Here is an 11245-nt window from a genome sequence, read left to right on the forward strand (position 1 = left end):
TGTGTGACCTGAGGACAGACACCTAACTCACCTTAGATACATTTAAATCACCCCAACACACAAAACACTAAAATAGAAAAATGAAATTGTAAGATTTTTTTTATAGGGTCCACACCTTATTCCTTTTTTATTCCTTTCTGGATCAGAGCAGGCACATGATTAACTGTTGAATTGAATGAGCCATTCTTATTTCTACTATACGATGATTACATAACTGTAAAACCATTAATATATCCTGGAACATCAGATGATGTATTTTACCATAGCAGGGGTATCTCAAGTAGAAAATATTTAAATTATGGATCTGTTTTCTTAAAAATTCCATAAGTATGCTGTTATTTTTAAAAAATGTATAAACTCATCATTCATTGTAGCATTTTGAGTCCTAAATTCCATTTAATTCTGGCTTCTTCATGCCCTGTTTTGTCTATTTGTTGTAAGAAGCTTTGAATCAAACTATCTTAAAACTTACTGGCTTAATCCATTTAATATAACTCATGGTTCCATTAGGGCTTGGCTGATGATTCCTCAGCTCTTTATGGTGTTGATAGGGTCACCCAACAGTATTTATCTGGCAGCTGAACTGTGCTGGGAAGTCAGAGACAATTATACTAATATGCCTGGCATCTTGGTGTGGATATCTCGAAATTTGGGTGCCCTAGATCACTCTTGCTGTCCATGAACTCAACTTTTTTCTACATATTTCCTGCAGTGGAACAGTTGCGTTACATAAATAAGGGCTCAGCTGCCAGATCCCAAGGCAGAGCTGCTGACTGTTTATCCTGTTTGTCAAAGCAGTCACAGGGTCAAAGACAGAGGGAGTAGACTAACTTCTCAATGGGGGATTATGTCAAAGATTCTGGCCATTTTTGACCACCACATACATCTTTCTTAACTTTCTTGACTTGACTACTGTGGCGAAATTAAGTCAACTTTCTAGTACCTGCTTTTTCAAAAGTAGTTAACTTGAAGTTTTGCATTTAAATTTTTGAGTGCTAGACAATTTAGCCCTAATTTCCTTGATTTTCACGTGAATTTATTTTGGCTGTTAACTCTCTTACAATAACACTCATGACAGTTAATTTAGTTCGTCTGCTTGGCAACCCATATGTTTCTTTCTTCCCTTATGCTCCATGAATAGCCTTCTAGCATTTAGCGTCTGTCAAAGTGGGTGACATACCTTTAGAATAGATAGGGATATTGTCAGAGATATCCATGATGCTCTTCTCCATGCTGGAACCTAAAAACAAGCTTCCAAATAGTGTGTGTGTGTAATATGTCACCAAGAAGATATGTGTTCTTTGCTTTATTTTTCTTACCTGTAATCATGTGCTTTGCATTTCTAAATTCTCTAATTACAATTCAATCCTGAATGCTAATATGATAGCATATCCATTTCCAAAATTTAAGTATGACATTTGTTTAATATGTGGGTCCAGACCAAATATTCCACTATTCTCTACTCTAATGACAAATTTATCTGAATTCTGAATACCTCTACACACTATTCATACTCATAATTCAAGGTGGACACAGCTGTGTACCTTGAAGTTCCAAGGTCTCACCAGTGGTATAATCCTATATTCAGAATATGCAAGTCATTTGCTTAAAATGGAAAACAAAGTAGATATTACTGAGTGTACACTATGTACCATGATTAACGCTAAGAATTTAATATTTAATAGTCACTGTATATTATTATATAAATCTGTATATTAAAACCGTTCTGTTACTATTTTCTAATTAAATAACCTAAGCCACAGTGACATTAACCCAATTGACATGGATGTCCATATGTTCTCATGATCATTTAACTTGCTATTTGGGAAGAGACACGTAACACTTTTTGTTCTTCTGTTGCAAGACACATCCAACCGCCAAGTCAATCAAATAACTTAATCATGGAAGAATAAGCATATGAGGGACTTAGGTTTGTATTATTCCAACTGGCCACATGTTGACTTAAAAATTAAGGATTCCTTTACAATAGAATAAGGAGAGAATGAATATCAGTGCACAACTAGCTTTATATAACACAGAAATGGTGAAAGTAGAAGAATAATCACAAATAATACCTAGGTGAAACTGAATTCAGTCCAATATGCCAATAATAAAAGAGAAATTCTTGAATTTGTGTACATCTGTTTATCCAAGTCATGCAAGTTTGAGAACTTTTGGGGAAGGTGAATCTGTTGTTTCTCTAGCTGACCTAGGTTAACGTATTTAATAAAATATGCACTTGTAAATACATATTCTACTAACTGGTCAGCGATGCTACATGGAGGAAGTGGGTACTGAGACAAGGCACTGGCTCTAATCCCCATGTCTTGTTTGAAATGTCCATGGAATTTATCAATCTAGGATTGGATTGTGGTTCAATGGACTCTCAGCTTCCTTGTGATAACCTGGAAATTGAGACCCACTGAAAAGAGGAATTACAGGAGTCAGTAAATGCACAGTGTTTGAGCTGGTTTCTGCAGATACAATAGAGACATTGTTCAACAAACGCTCAGTTAAAGAGGAAGTAGGTCAAAAGAAGTACTCAATGAGAGGTACCATCAGAATGGAATGTGCATTTAAAATGAAGGGTCCTGGTTGGAAGTTCTACGTATGCTTGATTTATTCTATTAGGTTAGTACATGCTTGATTTATGGCTAACTTCAGGAATTGAAGTTCAGTTCCTAGCACCTAAGGAAATGTGGGAGTAAAAGTCCCTAAGGGTAGTGCAGGAGACTTGCCAGGAGGGGAAAAAAAAGATTCACAGCCTGTAATATTGGGATTACATAATTACCCTGCAGGATTTGGCCAAGAACTTGGGAGAATAGGAGGAGTAAGACTGGAGAGACAGCAATGCCTACTGAATTCTAGCAGATAACGCTCAGCATGTTTCCCTTCTTGACAGTGAGAGAAAAGGGATAGTAGTTAACATAGCTAGTGTAGGACTGAGAACAAAGCGTGTGAGGAAGGAAACCCTCAGCTCTGACTCACGGAGAGCATGATTCCAGGAGGAGTGGGGAGTTGCAAATGATTGGCACAAGTCTCTACTCTGTCATCTTTCATAGCTTCTGCCATGTATGTCACTGTTCTGACTGCCTCCTATTCATCCCATCAGTGAGGGAGCAATTCATCACCCTCAGCAGTACAAGATGTCCTAACACGTGACAGTCTACACTGGACAAATGAAAATGGCAGCAGTCGATTACTCACATATATTCACAGACCAGGGCAGGAGGATGGGACACTGCTGCCTTGTGGGTCGCCATGGTGTTACACTCAGGACACAACAGACAAGAAAGGTTTGTGGGAGGCAGCTTTGTAGTAACAAAAGGATGCGGTACTCCTGGTTCCGACAAAAGGATGTGGCTGGCTCGCTGAAATAAGTTTTAGGGACTTTATTTTGGTCTTCCAAATTTCCTAAAGTGACATTTTCCTAACTGGTTTGCTGATAATTGATATAAACTACCATTTTACACCCTTCTATTTGAGTTTACATAGATACTTGCCACCTGCTTTCTAAGCTAATACTGCATATTTTAAGTTTTTATAAAAAAATTCTCCACTTTTACTACCTTTTTATTATTCAACCATACCTACTGTGAAACAAACCATTTCAATGCTTGTCATCTAAACACATGTGTTTAATCTTCAGTCATGGGCTGTGAGGTCTTGGCTTGGCTAGATTTCAGGCTCTGGGATCCTGGCTCTGGGCTCTGAGTTCAGGTCTGCCCCTCATATCCTTCATCCTCATCGGCATGTTAATTATAGAAACATGTTCTTCCAGCACAGAATAGCATGAAGACAACCAGGTAAGTGAAAACCCACTATACTTCTTGGAGGCTCAGCTGGGAACTATCACCGTGTCACTTCTTCCCATAGTATATTGACCAAAGAGGTTTTGGTGACAACGTCTTTAGTAACGGAACAGAACTACACACCCCATCTGTAGTGGGAAGAGCTGAACAGTCACATGGAAAGGTTGAGCATCTTTAATTCCCATGCAGAGAAGGCACAGAGAATGACAACAAGTGATTCAATAGACCACTGTGATTCTTAGCATTAATCTGAAATTTCTGAAGTTTTACAGGAGAACTGGGTTACTGCCAACACAGGGTAATATGTGTGAGCCTGAGGGCATGGAGGGAATGGGATTTTAGTCCTAAAAAGGATGGTAAGAAGAACAAAGGTTGACAGTCTCATAAAATATATATATATATAGGGAAAAAGAAAATAGATTCCAGAAACTGTGTTTAAATTGAGGAAACTAGTGATTTCAAGTAAAAATATGAACAGTGGATTTTGTCCATCTTCTGCCTTTTGTTATCATTTTTATGTATATGGGACTCTGTTTACAACATTGCTTCCCCAGGATTTAAACCCACTGAAGTTCATCCTGGAACAGAGGTTTTCAGCCTTGGCACTATTAACATTTTGGACCTCATGGTTCCTTGTGGTGGGAGGACTGCCTATGCATTATGGGATGTTTAGCAACATTCCTGCACTCTGCCCACTAAATGCTAGATGTACCTTCTCATTCTTGTCAATAAAAAATATCTCCAGATACGGTTGACTGCCTCCTACAGGCTAACAAGGTGATCCAATATAAATTAATGATATATTTACAAATATAAAACATGTGGATGTATCCATATATTATATATCTCAATATATACATGCACACATGCGTACATGTATATAAATACGTATACACACAATTCTTATAAATGTGTGTATGTACATATGTAGACACATCATGCACATACATGTACATAAATGTCTCATCATTGGTGTTGGTTTTGTTAACGGTAGTGATGTTGCTTTGCTACTATTGAGGAATTATCAAAATCAGAAGATGATAAATAACGAGAAATATTTCCTTTAGGAAAGAATATTAATCAAATACAAGCTTGACTTTAGTTGATTGTGGATAATAAACTTGAAATATTCAAATGTTTCCAAAATAAGAAACGGTTGAATTAAAATGTCTAAGTCATTAAAATCTTTTCTTTCTATAATCCATAGTATAACCATTAAAAGAGAAAAATACAGTTTGTTAACAGTTGACTATTACAAATTAAATATAGCAGATATTCAATATAAACAATCAATAAATAACTCATTACTCAGGAATGAAGGCTTTATATAAGTTACTGGCTTTAAAATATATCAATACTTGTAGAATAATTCTTTAATAGGTATATTAAAAATAAGTTTATAGGAAACACCACAGGTATTACTAAATGAATTTTAAAATTCACATATGATATACTGGTTTGAGAGAATGTGAGTTAAAATTAAAAATATAGCTTGAGCTTTAACAAAAATATGACACTAGTTAGAGACTATTATATATTAAATGCTATATTAGCGAAGGTTATTTATGCATATCTCTGTATTAGTCAAGGTTCTCCCGATAGACAGAACCAGTAACTCTTACAATAGAGAGATCTGTTATATGGAAAAGTCTCAGGATCTGCCCTCAGCTAGCTGGAGACCTCGGAGAGCTGATGCTGTAGCTCCAGTCCTAGGGCCTCTAGGCTCAAGACTCAGGAAGAACCAAAGTTCTAGTCCAACGGCGGGAAGAACCAATGTCCCACTCAAAGGTGAGATAAATTCCTTTTTATTCAGAGGACTCCTATTTTTATCCTATAGGTTTTCTATTATTGATAAATTGTAATCGCATTTCAGTTGCGTCGACCAGACATATTAGTCATTTTTGACTCATTTTTGTCCCTTACAACGCATTAGTCATCTGTAAGCAAAACTTCTTGGCAATAAAATACTTTCAAAATATATTCAGAATTCAGTCCCTTCTAACCATTCAACCATTATTGCTCAAGTCGATGTTCCCATCACTCCTCACTTGGCAAGCTGAAATAACCTTGTCACTGAGTCTTCCTTGTTCGACTCTTGCACCCCTATACTGGTCCTCTGCTTACAGAGCTGCCAGAATAATCCTATTAAAGAGAAGACATTTCGGGTCTGTCAGTTGAAAATGCTACTGTGTTTTTTTGATTTATTGAGTAAAAATCTTTATCCTCACAATAATCCTTGCCCTTCTTCATTTTACTCTTTCTTTTCTGACTCCCTCATCAAGTTCTAACACCACAGTCTTTCCCATTTCTTTCCCCTGATGTGCTAAATGGTGTTTTCCTTCCGGTCTTCTACACCTGCAGGTCCCCTTGCCTGGAGGACCCCTGCCCAGATGTCCACATAAAACGACTATCTTTACCTTTTCAAATCTTTGCCAAATGCACCTTCTCAATTAGACCAATGCAGGTGAGAATATTTAAATTCGATATCACATTCCCCACGTATTTCCCATTTCTGTTTTACAATAGCATTGACCGCCATCTAACATAGTATGTTTTATAATTTTGAGTTTCTCACCTGTCTCTCCTCTCTTAAAGAGGTCAGTGAATGTCGTATTAATTCAATGCAGTTGCTATAGCACTTTGAAGAATGGACCGTCCCTAGTGTAGTTATAAAAAAAAAATTCTTGATTGATTTGTTGATCAAATAAATGCATACGGAAAGCTATAATTATAACTATATCCCATATTTCTTTATCTATGCATAGTTTAAAGTTTTTTCTCAAATTCTGGTTTTCTAAATCAGTTAGAAAATCAATATTGAATATTTAAGGTGAAATTGAAAATTAAATATGCTAATGTGTTTTTAAACCACGCAATTCATTCAGGAGTTTGTGTAATATTAAGCAATGTGATATGAAATGAGCTGAAGGAAATAGCACTAATGCTCTAGAAATATCTGGACTTACTACAAAATTCAGATTAGTTTTTATGTTAGAATAGTGATTCACCTCAACAAAGTCTGAATATTTATTATTAAACTATAAATGTGTACATACACCTTAATCGAAATAAATATAGATGAACATACTTCCTCTTAAATTCATCTAAACTATTCGAATTCTTCGGTTATAGAAAGCAAATTACAAATCGGCAGACTTTTCCTGTCTAAAATCACTTTCTAAATTAGGAAATAATTGAAGTAACTAAATACTATCTGTATGATCTGTTTACATGTATCCTACTTTTAAACATAACAACATTTTGTGAACAATGTCAATGAATTAAGCCTTTGCACCTGTGTAATACTTGTCAGGGGAAAATGAATGTGTATCCCGAGGCTGTCTGCTATAATAAATCCCTTATTTACAAATTATGCTGTCTTGAAAAATGTTAAACAGTCTTCTAGAATTGCATGTCACAGTGGCCAGCTTTTCAATTATCAAGTTTCATTTTTATAAGATCATAATTCAAAGGAAATACTTGCACCTGTCTCACCTGTCATGCAGGTGACAGGGATGAACCCATTTCTAGTGCAAGATGGTTAATGTGTTTGTAAGGTCACAACTTGACATGAACCCACTCGTGTCTACAAGGTGACGCTGAAGTAGACCGATGGATGATGGCAGAGGAAGGCAGCTGTTCTGAACATGGGTGTTTGCTATACATACGGGCATGTGTATATGTATATAAATAAAGGGGATGTATTAAGATTCAGTTATTACTAATGTAATAACTCACTATAAAGACCACAATTCACATTATGTAAATTATACTTGTGCATTTTGGAGCATTGCAAAATCTCAGATAAAGTGCTATTAACAAAGTACGATATCCAGATTTGTATATAAAAATTGTACATAAAACAAATCTCTTTCCACAGGCCAAAACAATGTTAATAAACGCTGTCCACGAACAATGGTTTCTGAATTTTGCAAATATTTCAAGATAAATTTCCCAAAACATAATTTATTTGTGATTTCATATTAAGTGCTATGTAAGTATATGATACAATTTGGATTATTTTTCAAAAACATTGTTAAAATAACACGTATGTAAAAGGCCAGCTTGGGGCTGTATTAACAGAAGGCAGATGAGATTGGTTGTATAACAGTGTGACTATACTTGACAGGACTGCACACTCGAAAACGGTTAAGGAGGTCAATTTTACAGTACGTGTTTGCACCACAGTTAAAAACATTTTTGTTTGCTTTTTAAGGAAGAAAAAGAGAGACACAGAGACACAGAGAGATGGAGAGCAAGGAGGGGACCAGACACATGAAGAGGAGGCGGCAATGCGACCACAGAGCTGGTGGGATTTACAGGCACGCAGCCAGGGGAAGCCAAGGAACGCCTGGAGTTACCGGGAGCTGGAAGAGGCCACGAGCATCCTCACTTCATTAAGGCCTTCAGCGGGAGCAGGACCCCGCTGACACCTTGACTGTGAACTTTTTGCCTCCAGAACGGTGAGAAAATAAACTTCTCGAGTTTTAAGCTACCCAGTGTGTGCCATTTGTTGTGGCAGCCATAGGAAATCAAACCCAATTCTGCTTGGATTAAATAGGAAAAAAAAAATAATAGTAACGAAAAATATACAAGGCAGTTCACTGAATAATTGGAGAATTAGGTTGGAAAAGAAGCATTTATCAAGAGAGGCCAGAAGCCAGGTCCACAGACTTAATCACACCACAGGGATCAGTCAGAAAGGAGGTGATCCAGCCGACCCCACGCAGCAGGCAGAAGTGGACACTGGACCCGGCTGCTGGAACGGTGACCACTTCGGCCTCAGAAAATGCTGCGGCAGCCTCTGCCCTCCCAGTCCAAATACGAATAAGGGTGGGGAATTCTCAGAGGTAATATCAAATTAATGAAAAATGGAGACTCTGCTTATAACCAGAATGTTTTCATCAAAATGAAATTGATTAATCCAGCTTTCTACCTTCTGATAAATCATATCTAGGCAATAGTCATTACTATTAAATCTCTAAGAGAGTATTAGTCCAACAATTATTTTAAGTGATGTCAGTTTCGTATTCTTCTTAGACCTGACACTGAAACTGGTCCAATCAGAAATGCGTGAATCTAATTAAGACTATATTGTCAAACAATATTATTCATTATAGAAAGTAAAATTGAAATTAAAAATAATGCTGACTTTACTTATGTGGAAACCTCTAGAGATAACCAGGAAGAGTGAGTGATTCTTTGACTTATACTTTAAATCACATTACCTTCTGGTTAATTGTAGTTTAAGTTTGTACTAATATTGTCGCAAGAAAAAACACATGATTAAAATTGAGCACTTTACAATATATCAAAAGCATTTTGAGAGGATTTCCAATTACTAATTATCAGACTATCTCTATTATGATTTGCAGAAACATTATTAATGGAACCATAAAAATAACTAGGAAAAGTAAAGCGCAGCATTGTTTATATGAGTTGATGCCATATTAACCATCAGAATATCTAAAACCTGGATTAGTTTCACCATTACCATGTGTCTAATTATAGGCAAATTACAAAATCTCTTTGTGCTTCTTTAGGAAAAAGGGGAAATATTATTATTTCCAAATATTCTTATAAGAATCACATAATATTCATAGATCCATCATTCTTTCAGTAAGTATGCATTACATCACTATAAGTAACATTTAAAATATATTTTTATACATGTATGTATATATGTGTATATATATATATATATATATATATATATATATATGTATAATTGTTTATAGAAGCTCTTTTTTTACATAATAGCCCAGAACTCAAAACAGCTAAAATTTATATTTATGCATTAATGGATAAAGTAAATTGTGGTATAACCATACAGTGAGATTTTACTCAGGGGTCAATAAGAATTAATTATGTACACATAACTGCATAGATTAATTTTAAAAACACTTTGCTGAGGAAAAGAAGGCAGTCACAAGAGTACACGCAGTATAATTCCATTTATACAAAGTTTGGTAAAAAACAAAAATAAAGATTACAAAAATCAAATTATTGGTTACTTGGGGTTGGGGTTAGAATAATTGATTGAAAAGCTCATGAGAGAACTTAATGAGTGACAGAAATTTTGTACATATTGAATAGGATGATAATTACTTGAGTGTATGTGTCAAAAAATTTCTGAATCGTACCCTTAAAATGTATACATTTTATTCTAAGTAAATCATACCTCAATGAGTTGATTTAGAGAAACTCTGACAAAATCAAGTGTTGACAAGGATTTGGAGCAACTGGACATCTCATACATGTTGTTGGGAGTATGAACTGGTACAGATATATTAGAAAATGGTTTGGCATATGCACTGAAGTTAAATATATTTACTCTATCTCCAGAAATTTTAATCCTTGGCCTACATGCAAAAGAAATGAGTACACATTTGTACAAAAGACAAGTTTATACCATCATATCATAAATTATAATCTTTTCCTGGAAATAATCATTACGATGGGTAAATAATTTAAGGTAAACCGCTACAATGAAGTACTACACAAGAATTAAAATGAACGATTATTACTATGCAAAACAACTGTGTAGGTTTTTCAAACATAATGCCGAGAGTAAAAAGCAAGAGAGTATTCTAAAATAAAAATTAAATAAAATAAAATGATGCCACTATAAGGCAGGACAGTGGTTTTCTTTGGGGAAGGTTGAAGTTAGTCACTGGGGCTTCTTCAGATGCTAAAGATGTCTATATCTTGATCTGTTATCCAGATGAGTTTATTTTGAGGAAATCTATTGAGCCTTATATTTATGATTCAATGTGTAGTTTCCTGCATGAATGCTATATTTCACTAAAAAAGACTTACTTTATTAAAAAATTACTAATTTGTTACTGTTTTCTATTTTGAGCTTAAATTGCTTAAGCTGATTCACATTGGTTGGATAAGCCAGTAAAATTACATTATTTTATTGTCTTTATATCTATTAGTCTATATCAGTGTTTATATTTTCTCTACCACAAAAGGCAATCAGGTAAAAACTATGACCAAACGGCCCTGCAGATAATAGATTACTGAAGTAGTTTTTGAATAAAAGTGCTAAAACATCTCTCTTTAATTACCTGCTATTATCTGTTTTTTTCTAACTGATGAAGGAAATGAAGTACATTCGGTGATTAATGAAAATTATAGAATGCATTATTAAAATGCTTCCCCTTATTCAATTTGCTCTCAAAAAATCTAAGTAAATTCTAAAACAAATAAGTTTGTTTTTTGATAAAAAGCAGAAGTTATAATGTTTAATTTATGTATCTATTTTAAGTTATATAGCTGGTCTCCGATGACTGGAATTATGACACGTCACATTTTGTAAATTAGTATGCAGCAAAGTCGGGTGTACACTTCTATTTGCTTTTTTCCTGATTGTTTCATTCATTTAATTACATTCAAAATTTTGAAATAAAAATTTTTCAGCATACACC

Source organism: Pteropus vampyrus, unplaced genomic scaffold (genome assembly GCF_000151845.1).
Source record: "Pteropus vampyrus isolate Shadow unplaced genomic scaffold, Pvam_2.0 Scaffold94, whole genome shotgun sequence".
NCBI classification, from domain to species: Eukaryota; Metazoa; Chordata; class Mammalia; order Chiroptera; family Pteropodidae; genus Pteropus; species Pteropus vampyrus.